The 14,112-nt window shown below is 49.6% G+C and overlaps 1 protein-coding gene across 8 annotated transcripts in view; it reads left to right on the top strand.

Annotated features, from left to right (window-relative positions):
• The window catches only part of LOC135918272 (uncharacterized), a 153,946-nt gene that overhangs the window by 103,870 nt on the left and 35,964 nt on the right, over positions 1-14,112 (top strand). The window lies entirely within an intron of this gene.

A 14,112-nucleotide genomic window follows, 5' to 3' on the forward strand; every position in this document is an offset into this window, starting at 1 on the left:
ACGAGAAGCGATCGCCGAACGACAGAAAGGATCTCGAGAGCATAGGCAGGCAAAGAAGGAGCAATTGCCACAGGATGAAGTAACCAGTAAATGAGAAATATGCCGGGAGAAAGAGTCTATGGTTCAAATGCTGGTGTAGGCAAAATTAAAAGGTGAAAGTGAACGTTGGTTCTAAGAAATACGTGAGAAAAGGAAGGCCGCACCAAGAATATTTTGGAACCACATGAAAATATTAGGCAGGAAGTAAATAAGTGTACAACGAGATATCCTAGACGAAAATTAAACCAGACTGAGGCAACCAATTACATAAGAAAAATACCAGCCGAATCTTTCCAAGTGAATGACGAGGTTGTATATGAAGAAAAAAAGAGCATGAAAGAGATCCGAGTGGAAAAGGAGCTGGTGCTGACCAATTTCAGCTGGAGGAAAGCAGAAGCGAAAATTCCTAAGCGCACATTCACCGGACTAGACAAGGTTCCCATTAGGCTGATTAATGAAGTAGGACCAAAAAGTAAGGCAGCACTGGTGAAAGCAGTGGAAAAAACTTTAAATGAACGAATACCAGGCAGTGGGCGACAAAATATAATGAATTTAATTTATAAAGGTAAGGGGGAGAAAGATAGAATTCACTCGTATAGACGTTGACCGCACTCTAAGAAAAGTTTACACCATTTGGAGTGTATATTTGCCACACAATAATCGCCGTCTGTCTTGCCCACATTTCCTTTCTTGAAAACGCTGCGCTCGTTACTTTCCTGTCGGGAATGCTATGTCATGCTGATAACGCGCATGCCGTTCATTACTGGAAAGTACCGGGCTCGCCGAGTTAAAGAAAAGAAATGCGGACAAGGCAGATGACTATTATTGTTGTGTGGCAAACATACACCCCAAAGGGTGCGACTCTTTTTGGAGTGCATGACATCGTTAATATACAGGGTAGCAATGCAGGCAATCAAACTGAAGCTTCAAACATTGGCAGAGAATAATAGAATTCGGGAGAACATCAGAATGGCTTCAGAATAGGTAGGCATTTGGATGATAACTTATTTGTTGTTACTCAGTGTATTGAAATATCAAAAGAAGAAAGCAGACCGTTATATGTAGCCGTTTAGAACATTACAGGAGCCTATGACAACGTACGCAGCAACATTTTGTGGCATATTCTGGAAGGGGAAGGCTTAGGTGACGATTGTTTTCAGCTTTTGAGAGAGATATACTTAGAAAATAACGTTTGCGGTGAATGGGAAGGGATGAGGAGTGAGGAGAAAGTTCATCTGGTGGAGGTGCCCACAAAACAGGCTACACTTAAAGCACAACGATAGCGGCGAACACAGTCGGCGATCGTCGAAAATCTGATCAGCGGGTCAAGCGCGTCGGCTTTTATAGATCAGTCGTCGAATGTTCCAGATTAACTGATGGGACCCGCCTGTCTTCCACAAAGTTCTACACCATTCGTGTCACGCGATGAAATCTGATAACACAAGGTTCGGCGACAACAGACACGCGGATAGAAGCGTCGATAACTTTCCAGAAACGTCGGATACATGCAGGCGCGTCCCTCGCTGTGCGATTACAGTTCTTAAGCGGCGAAACGTGGTTCCCGATAAAGATAAGTACACGTGTCATTACCCCCCTCTTAAAAAGCATCGACCCGATGCTGCAAACAAACGAAAGTAACAAAGAAAAGCACTCGTAGCAAAGAAAACAACTAAGGAAGTTCATCAGCGTCCGTAAAATGGTTTAAGGCGCACCACGTGGACCACTTCAGATCGTGCGCGGCGCCGCTGTGAGTGCGAAATTCCCTCTGGCACGACCTCATAGTCCAGAGCGCCAATACGTCGGATGACCTTGTAGGGTCCGAAATAGCGTCGGAGTAGTTTCTCACTGAGTCCTCGTCGGCGTATCGGTGTCCAAACCCAAACACGGTCGCCGGGCTGGTACTCAACAAAGCGTCGTCGGAGGTTGTAGTGTCGGCTGTCGGTCCTCTGTTGGTTCTTGATCCGTAGGCGGGCAAGCTGTCGGGCTTCTTCGGCGCGCTGGAGATAGCTAGCGACGTCAACATTCTCTTCGTCAGTGACGTGGGGCAGCATGGCGTCGAGCGTCGTCGTCGGGTTCCTGCCGTAAACCAGCTTAAACGGCGTGATCTGTGTAGTTTCTTGCACCGCCGTGTTGTAAGCGAATGTTACGTACGGCAGGACGGCATCCCACGTCTTGTGCTCGACGTCGACGTACATCGCTAGCATGTCGGCGAGGGTCTTATTCAGCCGCTCCGTAAGACCATTCGTCTGCGGGTGGTAGGCCGTGGTCCTCCTGTGCCTTGTCTGACTGTATTTCAGAATGGCTTGGGTGAGCTCCGCTGTAAAGGCCGTTCCTCTGTCGGTGATAAGGACTTCTGGGGCGCCATGTCGAAGCAGGATGTTTTCGACAAAGAATTTCGCCACTTCGGCTGCGCTACCTTTCGGCAGTGCTTTAGTTTCAGCGAAGCGGGTAAGGTAGTCTGTCGCCACGACGATCCACTTATTTCCGGGTGTTGACGTCGGAAAGGGTCCCAGCAAGTCCATCCCGATCTGCTGGAATGGTCGGCAAGGAGGCTCGATTGGCTGTAGTAATCCGGCTGGCCTTGTCGGCGGTGTCTTGCGTCGCTGACAGTCTCGGCATGTTCTGACATAGCGGGCGACGACGGCGGTCAGGCGCGGCCAATAATACTTTTCTTGTATCCTCGATAGTGTCCGGGAAAAACCGAGGTGTCCAGCGGTCGGATCGTCATGTAGGGCGTGCAATACTTCTGGACGGAGTCCTGACGGGACAACAAGAAGGTAGTTTGCGCGGACTGGTGAAAAGTTCTTCTTCACGAGTAGATTGTTTCGAAGCGTGAAGGAAGATAATCCGCGCCTAAATGCCCTGGGGACAACGTCGGTGTGCCCTTCCAAATATTCCACCAGGCCTTTTAGCTCCGGGTCTGCCCGTTGCTGTTCAGCGAAGTCTTCCGCGCTTATCATGCCAAGGAAGGCGTCGTCATCTTCGTCATCTTGCGGCGGCGGGTCAATGGGGGCGCGTGATAGACAATCGGCATCGGAGTGTTTTCGTCCGGACTTGTAGGTTACAGTGATGTCGTATTCTTGTAGTCTGAGGCTCCACCGCGCCAGTCGTCCTGAAGGATGCTTTATACTCGCTAGCCAACACAACGCGTGATGGTCACTGACGACTTTGAATGGCCTGCCATAAAGATAAGGGCGAAATTTAGCTGTAGCCCAAACGATGGCGAGGCATTCCTTTTCGGTCGTAGAATAGTTGCTTTCCGCTTTTGACAGCGACCGGCTAGCGTAAGAGATCACCTCTTCGACTCCGTTTTTCCTTTGGACTAGAACGGCACCGAGGCCTAGGCTACTGGCGTCAGTATGGATTTCTGTATCGGCGTACTCGTCGAAGTGCGCAAGTACCGGCGGCGACTGCATGCGTCGTTTGAGTTCTTCAAATGCGTCGGCCTGCGGCGTTTCCCACTTGAACTCAACATCACATTTAGTTAGACGTGTCAACGGCTCGGCGATGCGTGAAAAGTCCTTGACAAAGCGCCTGTAGTAGGCACACATGCCAAGGAATCTACGCACTGCCTTCTTGTCGGTGGGCTGCGGGAACTTTGCGATGGCAGCTGTTTTCTGGGGGTCGGGGCGTACTCCGGATTTACTGATGACGTGGCCTAGGAACAGAAGCTCGTCGTAAGCGAAGCGGCATTTTTCTGGCTTCAGAGTGAGCCCTGACGACTTGATGGCCTCTAGTACTGTGGCAAGCCGCCTAAGGTGGTCGTCGAAATTTCCGGCGAATACAACGACGTCATCCAAGTAAACGAGACAGGTCTGCCATTTCAATCCCGCTAAAACCGTGTCCATCACGCGCTGGAACGTTGCAGGCGCCGAGCACAGTCCAAATGGCATAACCTTGAACTCGTAGAGGCCGTCTGGGGTGATGAAGGCGGTCTTTTCGCGATCTCTTTCGTCGACTTCTATTTGCCAATAGCCAGACTTGAGGTCCATCGAGGAGAAGTACTTAGCGTTGCAGAGCCGATCCAATGCGTCGTCTATCCGTGGAAGGGGGTATACGTCCTTCTTCGTGATCTTGTTCAGACGACGATAATCGACGCAGAAACGTAGGGTTCCGTCCTTTTTCTTCACCAGCACAACAGGGGATGCCCACGGGCTTTTCGACGGCTGGATGATGTCGTCGCGCAGCATTTCGTCGACTTGTTCTCTTATAGCTTCGCGTTCTCGCGGCGAAACTCGGTAAGGGCTCTGGCGGAGTGGTCGAGCGTACTCCTCGGTGATTATGCGATGCTTGGCGACTGGTGTTTGTCGAATCCTTGATGTCGTCGAAAAGCAGCCTTTGTATCGTCGGAGCAGACTTCTGAGCTGCTGTTGCTTAATCACTGGGAGACTTGGATTAATGTCGTAGTCTGGTTCGGGAACCATGGTCGTCGGGCTACATGCGGCGGAATCCGAGAGGACAAACGCATTACTGGTTTCCACAATTTCTTCGATGTACGCGATCGTCGTGCCCTTGTTGATGTGCTTGAACTCCTGGCTGAAGTTTGTCAGCAACACTTCAGTTTTCCCTCCATGCAGTCGAGCGATCCCTCTTGCGACGCAAATTTCACGGTCTAGCAGTAGACGTTGGTCACCCTCGATGACGCCTTCTACGTCGGCAGGCGTTTTGGTGCCTACGGAAATGACAATGCTGGAGCGAGGCGGGATGCTGACTTGACTTTCGAGCACACTTAAGGCACGGTCACTACTAGAGCTCTCCGGTGGTATCGCTCGATCCTCGGACAGCGTTATGGACTTCGACTTCAGGTCGATGACTTCGCCGTGTTGGTTTAGGAAGTCCATGCCGAGAACGACGTCTCGCGAACACTGTTGCAGGATAACGAAGGTGGCAGGGTAAGTACGGTCATGAACGGTAATTCTTGCCGTGCAGATTCCAGTCGGCGTAATGAGGTGTCCTCCAGCGGTCCGAATTTGGGGACCCTCCCATGCAGTCTTAACCTTCTTTAACTGGGCGGCGATGTGTCCACTCATTACAGAATAATCGTCCCCTGTGTCGACTAAGGCAGTGACTGCGTGGCCGTCTAGAAGTACGTCGAGGTCGGTGGTTCTTTGTCTGGCGTTGCAGTTGGGTCTTGGCGTCGGATCACGGCTGCGTCGTGTTGAACTGAAGCTGGAACGTTGCGTCGTCAAGTTGTCTTTCGTCGGTGTAGTGTTGGCTTCGCGACTTCTTCGGGACGGCGGCGTGTCGTCATTAGGTCGTCGAGATGATTTCTTCGTCATGTTCGTCGACGGCGGAGGATCTTCGTCAGTTCAACGAACAGCAACCGCACCTCCATCGGTTGCTGCTTTTAGTTTTCCGGATATGGGCTCGCTGACCGGCCCCGGGCTGGGCCAGTGTATGGTCGGCGCTGCGGCGCCAGGTAGCGGCCCGGTGATGGCGAACGGGACGGCCGTCGAGGGCTCCACTGAGTAGCGGCGAGGTAGTCGGCGATGTCACGTGGGCGCTCTCCAAGCTTTGGACGCGGCGCGTTGACGGCGAACCCTCTCAGTCCCATGTCGCGGTATGGGCATCGGCGGTAGACGTGACCCGCTTCCCCGCAGTGGTAGCAGAGTGGGCGGTGGTCAGGAGCGCGCCAAACGTCGGTCTTCCTCGGGTAGCTCTGCTGGGCGACGGGTGGGCGCGCTGTCGGCGGCGGCGGCGGTGGTCGACGGAATTGCGGCGTTACAGGGCCCTGGCGCGGTCGCTGAGGTGGGCCTTGACGGCGTACGACGGCGGCGTACGTCATCGCTTCGGGTTGGGGTTGCGGTAATGGAGGTTGCACCTCCGAAACTCCAAGCAACCTCTGAACCTCATCTTTGACGATGTCAGAGATCGAGGCCACTTGAGGCTGCGACGACGGGAAGATCTTCTGAAGCTCCTCTCGTACGACTGCCCTGATAGCCTCGCGCAGGTCTTCGGAGGCCAGTGATTGAACTCCGGCATAGTTTGTAGCGTTGGTGCGGCGGTCGAATTGCCGGTTTCGCATCTCGAGTGTCTTCTCGATGCTAGTGGCCTCGCGAAGAAACTCGTCGACAGTCTTCGGCGGGTTTCGTACCATACCGGCGAAAAGTTCCTCCTTAACACCATGCATTAGAAGCCGGACTTTCTTTTCCTCGGACATTTCCGGGTCGGCGTGGCGGAATAGGCGGCTCATTTCTTCTGTAAAAATCGCCGTGGTCTCGTTGGGCAGCTGCACTCGGGTTTCCTGTAGTGCTTGGGCTCGTTCTCGGCGAACGACGCTTGTGAATGTCTTCAGGAAGGCGCTTCGGAAAAGGTCCCAGGTCGTTAACGTGGCTTCTCTGTTCTCGAACCACGTCCTGGCAGCGTCTTCCAATGCGAAGAAGACATGTCGCAGTTTGTCGTCGCTGTTCCAGCTGTTAAATGCAGCGACCCTCTCGTACGTCTCGAGCCAGGTTTCCGGGTCCTCGAATGTTGAACCGCGGAACGTGGGGGGCTCCCTGGGCTGCTGCAGCACGACGGGGGATGCTGGGGCTGCCATTGGGGAGCACTTGGTGGCAATCTTCTCGCTCGTCTCAGGTAGGAGTCCGTGCTCTGGGGGCAGTCCTTGCAGCCGGCGGCTAGCTCGCTGGTCTTGGTTGGCTGGTGGCTGGTCTTGGTCGACGTTGGTTTTGTCCTCGGGCTTCGGACTTGGATCGCGGCTTTGCGGGGGCGTTCGGTACATGAACGCACAAGCACCTCCACCAGATGTCACGTGGTAGTGACGGTAAAGAGAGAACACAGTAGCAGTACTGTGAAAGACAAAGCTAGCTTTTATTGGGCGAACTTGTGCCCACAAAACAGGCTACACTTAAAGCACAACGATAGCGGCGAACACAGTCGGCGATCGTCGAAAATCTGATCAGCGGGTCAAGCGCGTCGGCTTTTATAGATCAGTCGTCGAATGTTCCAGGTTAACTGATGGGACCCGCCTGTCTTCCACAAAGTTCTACACCATTCGTGTCACGCGATGAAATCTGATAACACAAGGTTCGGCGACAACAGACACGCGGATAGAAGCGTCGATAACTTTCCAGAAACGTCGGATACATGCAGGCGCGTCCCTCGCTGTGCGATTACAGTTCTTAAGCGGCGAAACGTGGTTCCCGATAAAGATAAGTACACGTGTCAATATCAACAAGGAACTGAGACAGTGGGGCCCTTTTTTCCCGCTGCTGTTTATGATGTGCATGGTGAGGATGGAGAGGGTGCTAGAAGGCAGTAATATCGGGTTTAATCTCTTATCCAAACAGGCGGGTACAGTATCAGAGCAGCAGCTCCCAATATTATTTTATGCGGACGGCATTGTGTTGCAGAGATTTGCAACGTCTAGCTTATATCTGTGGGCAGGAAGGTAACAATTAGGTTTGAAATTTAGTGTTAAAAAATCAGGTGTTATGGTATTCAATGAAAACAGTGAACAGACAGTGGAGATAGAGGGCCAGGAAATACCTCGGGTAACAGAATATAAATACCTTGGTATACGGAGGAACGAAGTGAATAGATATATGGAGACACAGGAAAAAACAATAACACGGAAGGGGAAGAGAAATTCAGCCATAATGAAGCACAGAGCGCTATGGGGATACCATAGGTACGAGCTCCTCCGAGGTATGTGGAAAGGTGTAATAGTTCCAGGACTTCCTTTTGGAAATGTGGTTGTTTGCTTTGAAACAGGGGTACAATCAGGACTCGATGGGAACCAAAAGTCAGTGGGTCGCTTTGCATTTGGCGCTCACGGGAAGACTCCAAATGAAGCTGTGCAGGGTGGTATGGGCTGCACTAATTTTGAAGTGAGGGAAGCTTGCAGTAAAATGGAGTATGAAGAACGGCTGCAGAATATGGAAGAAAGTAAATGGGCTGAGCAAGTGTTCAGGCATCTGTACAGAAAAAACATTGATTCACAGTGGAAGAAAAGAACTAGGAGGCTTACCAGCAAGTATGTGGCCTGTATGGTGGGCAACACAGCAGCAAAGAAGGTCAAGCGGAAAGTCAGAGAGGCTGAAATATTTTCATGTTTGGCGGCAATGGAAAAGAAACCTGCCATGAGTAACTACTTAAGAGGAAAAAAAGAAATCCGGAAATAGACAATTTATAATAACTCAAAGGGAAGCTCATCACTTTTCGAAGCGAGATTAGGATGCCTTAGGACACGCACCTATAAAGCGAGATAAGACGGAAGAAAAAGCATGGGCTTGCTGCGGTAAAGCTAGGGGGACTAGGGAGTATGTTTTATTAGAATGTGAAGACGTCTACCCAGCGGTGGATTTAGACACCACTGGCCTCCTTGAATCCCTTGGGTTCAGCGAGCGCAGTGGAAAAGTGAACCTGTCGGCAATAGGCATTAGTAAGTGGTGAGTGGATGACTGGTGGAAGCAAAGTAAGAAACGGTAAAAAACGGAGACATAAAAAGCAAAGCACGAAATAGGGAATCAGAAAATTTGGATGTTGTGGTTCATAGCGTATTTTTGTTTCATATTTTTATTGTTTAACAAAGGTAGGACATTAGGCAGTGTAATAGCAAGGGCATGGTGGCGCAATCCACGGCCCCGTTCCAAAAGGGGCGCTCATAATATCCATCCATCATTCCATCCTTCGAAATGATGAACAAAGAAGCTTACCAGCAAGTATGCGGTATGGAGGGTGAGCAACACAGCAATAAAGAACGTCAAGCGGAAACTCGGAAATGCTGAAATAATCTCATGGGTGGGGACAATGGAAAAGAAACCTGCCATGAGTAACTACTTCAGAGGAAAAAACGAAAACGGCAAAAAAACAACTTGTGATTACTCAAAAGGAAGCTCATTACTTTTCTATGCGAGAACAGGATGCCTTAGAACATGCGCCTATAAAGCGAGATATAAAAAGGAAGAAGAAGCATGTGTTTGCTGCCGTAAAGCTAGGCAAACGACGGAGCATGTTTTGTTATAATGTGAAGATATCTTCCCAGCGGTCGATTTGGGCCGCAATGGACGCCGTGAAGCCCTTGGGTTCCGCGAGAGCAGGGGAAAACTAAACATATCCGCAATAGAGTTTAGTAAGAGGTGATTGGAAGATTGGTGGAAGTAGGGAAACCACAAAAAACGACGACGTCCAAAAGCAAAGTCCACAATAGGGGGTGAGAAAATTTGGTTATGGCAACTTATGGTGCACTTTCCTCTATCTTTCTTTTTCTTTTTTTTAACCTGGGTAGGAGTATAACAGCAAGAGCTTGGTAGCGCAAGCCTCCGTCCTGTTCAAAGGAGACGCTCATAACGTCCATCCACCCATACAGAGATGACACCTGGTGTATGAGATGTCTAGTAGAACGAAACGGCACTTTAAACTAAAAATCTACACAAGTCATTGTGTAATACGTATGCATGTGCTATGCACGCGAAACAAAAGCTGTCTATTGATTTAATGCTCCCACATACCACCGAAAGCCATCGTCAGATCGGTTATGCCACAATATTTATGCTTTGACGACGCGGTCTTGCGTATTTAAAGGCTCGCCTATTGCAGCAATAAATGGAGTGTTAGTCAGCACAACGTGTCGTTTTTTTTTCCTTGTGCCATCATCGGTGCCTGTGTCTTTATTGTTGTTGCCACCTTGAATATTGCTACGGAACGGTCTTTGCGATGACGAAGAGGCGAGCAGTGTGAGGACAACGATGACGGTTAGAGGCTAGCGCGGGCTGGTGCCTCTTGGCTAAGCGCAGCAAATTTCTTTGTAAATATATTTGTATATAGCCTTTCGTCTGCGTCTTTCTACGTAACATATCTGGTGAAGGTGGACGCTCCCTGTACCTCGTCACGGAGCTTCGCAGTGGACGGTACGTCGAGCCTTCCTTCATGGCTCTCGGCGACGACAACTCGACTCCGCTGGCTCCGATACCTGCTGCCACATCGACGACCTACATCGCTCTCCCCGCTCCCCGTGCTCCTGGCATGTTCTCGAGAAAAGATGGGGAAGACGTCTAGGACTGGATCAGACTGTACGAACACGTCAGCCGCAATAACCGGTGGGACTCTACTATCATGCTCGCCAACATAGTCTTTTACCTCGGTGGCACACCTCGAGTTTGCTTTCGAACGCATGAAGATGAGCTCATCTATTGGGATTCGCTTAAGCAAAACCTCCGAGACTTGTTCGGCAACCCCTACGGTCACCACTTGCCGCGCAGAAGGCGCTTTCCGCCCGTGTACAGACGTCAACAGAGCCCTACGTCACGTACATTCAGGACGTCTTGGCTCTGTGCCACAAAGTTAAGGCACATATATGACCGAGTCGGGCAAAGCTTCCCACATCCTCAATGTCATTGCCGATGACGCCTTGAACTTGCTCGTTTTCAACAACGTGGCGACGGTGGATGCAGTTATAAGAGTGCCGCCACCTGAAACTCGCTAAAAGCCGACGTATCGACCAGCGGTTTGCCCGTCTGCCCAACACCCCAGCGACATCTTCCTGTGCCGACGCTTTTCGTCCCAACAACACTGGCAATGTTACCAGGATCGTCCGGCGTGAGATCGAGGCTGTCTATGCGGCTGCATTCGACTGCAGCCGCTCCAACGAACCTGCAGTCAATGCTTCCCTGATCCAGGCAGTTGTCCGCCACGAGTCCGCAAACATGGGTCTTCACACCATCTGCTCGGCCCATCACCCTGATACCCACCAGGCGTCTTCGATTCCGCCCCGTCCCAAATCTTATTACCCACCACGTTTCCGAAACCCATCTGAATAGCGCACTACTGACGACAAACTCATTTGTTTTCACTGCCGTCGAATCGGGCACATTTGTCGGCACTGTCGCAGTCGCTGGAGTTCCTCGACGCGGTCTACTTATACTGCCTACTCTCGCCCTCCAGGTGGCGCGTCTCGTCCCTATGCCACACGCTCCGATAATGCTGCCACTGATTCTCCTGCGCCGAACCACCCCTATTCCCGTTCGCCTTCGTTCAGCAATAAGAACAACGAACTAGCCGATGCTTTCACATTAATAGTGTTTGACGTCCATGAGGAACACGCACGGAATTACGTCATCATGATTATCTCCTATTTATGTCCACTGCAGGACGAACGATATCGAGTCACCCCTATCTTGCGCTATCTGGTCCCAAATAGCGCCTGCAAATTTCCTAATTTCATCAAGCCACCTAATTTTCTACCGTCCTAGACTGCGCTTCCCTTCGCTTGGCGCCCATTCTGGAGCTCTGATGGCCCAGCGGTTATCTACCCTACGCATTGCATGCCTTGCCCAGCTCCATTTTTTTCTCGTAATCTCAACCAGAATATCGGCTACCTCGGTTTTGGTCTCTGATACATACCACTCTCTTATTGTGTCTTAACATTACGCCTAACATGTTTTCGTTACATTGATCTCTGCGCGGTCTTTAGATTGTTCTGGAGCTTCTTTGTTAGCCTCTATGTAGCCCCACAATGACAAAAGTTTATTGAATAGAGGAGAACAAGGCGGGTTTGGAATAATTTAGACCGCTAGATTATGGGCGCTATAACGTAAAACTATTCCCAGCTTCTCTATTCCAATTCTGAAATTAGCCCACCTCGATTGGTCAAAAACGTTTTTGGACCACCCCCACTTCACCTGTCTGTCACGCGACGTCACAAAATCCGCGATAGCTCCCCATCTGATATGACGTGCACACAGTGATTATGCATAACTTGACCAAAAAAAAAACTAAAATATTTATTTCTGATTTCTTGTCAAAAGTTTTCGGGCTCCACCCACTTCACCTACCTCTTACGCGACCTCACAAAACCGCATTAACTTACCGCTTCAAAGTTACGCGTATGCGTTAAAGATGCATTAATATGCCGAACAAAACTGAAAAATCTTCTCAATAGCCGCTGGCTGCCCCGTTCTGAAAGGATAAAATATGGCTGCCGCCGATCGCTCTGGCCTTGGCTACTCGCCCCTGCTGGAGAGCATGGGTTTATTTGCGTGTAACAAAACCTTTTGCGTGGCCGCGCAACGTTTTCGAGAACTTTCGGGACGTTTACGACCTCGTTCTGCCACTTCTTCTTTGCTGAGGATCCGTTTTAGCGTCATTCTTAATCTTCCGTTGCATGCCGCCGAGATTGTCGACAAGCCAGCGCAAGCTAAGTTAGAGAAAGCGGACCTATCACAGACGCTGGCACCACCCTCTTCATCCGGTTATCGATATTCAGTGCAGCGGCTCCGCGATATCGAATCACTCTCCACTTGCCCATGATCTTCGCCTCTTGTGAGCCAATTATATAAGACAGCGCAGGCAATGTTATTCGTTTTTCAAGCAAACAACAGTGACCTCTTATGAACTAGGGGAGCATTCGATGGGTTTGTTCAGACAACCCGGCTGACCGCTCGATGCTTGCGTCGGCGCTTACGCAAATTTGACGTCAGGAGATTGGAATAAAAACATATTGCAATAGTTTTACGTTATAAAGCCCTATCTTACGCTTCGCCCACGGGGTGGTACATTTCCTGACTTATCGGTACGGGGCCACCGCGTCCTGAAATGACATCTACGATCTTCTGCTCAAAAGGCGCCTTCTGTGTGCTTACCTGTGCTGCGTTTCAGGACTGGTCTACCGCGACTATTGTACCCGAATTTCTTCGAAATCTTGAAGGGTTTCTCTCCTACCTAAAATTGGAAGAAACGAAACATTGCCTTAGGCTAATGTAGGACATCCGCCATACAATCTATCAAAAAACAAGCTAGACGTTCTATGCAACGCGAAGACCCCTAAGGGTGAGTGTCGCTTGAGTGTTATAGTTTTGGAGAAAGCAGCATGGAAGACAGGGTTTTCATTTCTTTAAAGAAACGTTCGACTTCATGGGGCACAGCAATCATTTTCTAGGTAAAAACGCTAGCCAGGCTCTGTAATTTGTGAAAACTGAGTCTAACTTGTACCTAAATGTCGACATGAAGAATATTTACTGTTCATTCCCCCTGATAGCCTGCTAGCATGCGTGGAATTATCTGTTTTCAAGTTAATTTATATAGTGTCTCCAAATCCAGCTGGCGTTCAGCTTAGCAGTCGCCTTGAACTGAATGACAAACCACATTTTCTATAGCAGGGAATCATTTTGGCTCTCCGATATTCGCGGTGCTGTTTGACATTTCCCCAGCCATATTTGATGGTTCTTTATAACAGACAAGAACGTACAAATATTTTAAGAGTTTGTAGATCCATGAACAACTTGTCAAAATTTCATAACTGTGACCCTAACTCGCTTTGCCTGTCTGGTGTCAACATTCTAGTCGATGTATGCGAGTGCTGTGAACCTTTAGAACTAAAATATGAATTTCCAGTTTCGAGATGATTATATTCTTTCACACCATGTTTGATTTAAGTAGTGATCACACTTGTTGGTGTGATGAATCCCGTGATAACAAACATTTGCTGCCACTCGATTCTTCGTATTCGAACCTTGTAAAAAGGAGCATGGTTCATTCATTCATTCATTTATTTGAATACCTGCAGGGCTGCTAGGGCATTAAAATAGGGATGGGGTACACTAAATACAAAAAACACAAATGCGAAAATCAGGTAAAATGGAGGGACGGTCTTTTGCTGCTCATTGCAGCGTGTGTAGATGTAACAGTGGCAGTTTCCAGTGATTGCCCAAACAAAGCCGAACAAGTTAGAGAGATAGCTGACACTGACATCGTGGAGAGACCAGGAACAGAACGCTTCAACTGAACATCTGTCGGGTTATTGGAAGGTGATGTTCCGTTCATTCGGGTCAATATTAGACAGTGTTGGATTTTGAAGCCATGGTATTGTGTCGTGAGCACTTTTTGTGTAATAATGCGCATACGAATATTTACTGTCCTGTTACGAATAAACACATAGGGAAAGTTTGCGCTTGCGCGTCACGCCTCCACCCTCCGTGTTCCGTTCTGGCGCTATTACTCTCTCGTCGTGGCCACTTAGCCGCAAGATAAGTGAAACAGCTTAGGTAAGTCAGCATATAAGTTTAAAAGCGTGCCTGGATACCAACTTACCTCGATTTAGCCTGAGTTCGCGTCTGGGCGTTGAGAGCAAGTTTT

Source organism: Dermacentor albipictus, chromosome 2, assembly GCF_038994185.2.
Source record: "Dermacentor albipictus isolate Rhodes 1998 colony chromosome 2, USDA_Dalb.pri_finalv2, whole genome shotgun sequence".
In the NCBI taxonomy this organism is placed as follows: domain Eukaryota; kingdom Metazoa; phylum Arthropoda; class Arachnida; order Ixodida; family Ixodidae; genus Dermacentor; species Dermacentor albipictus.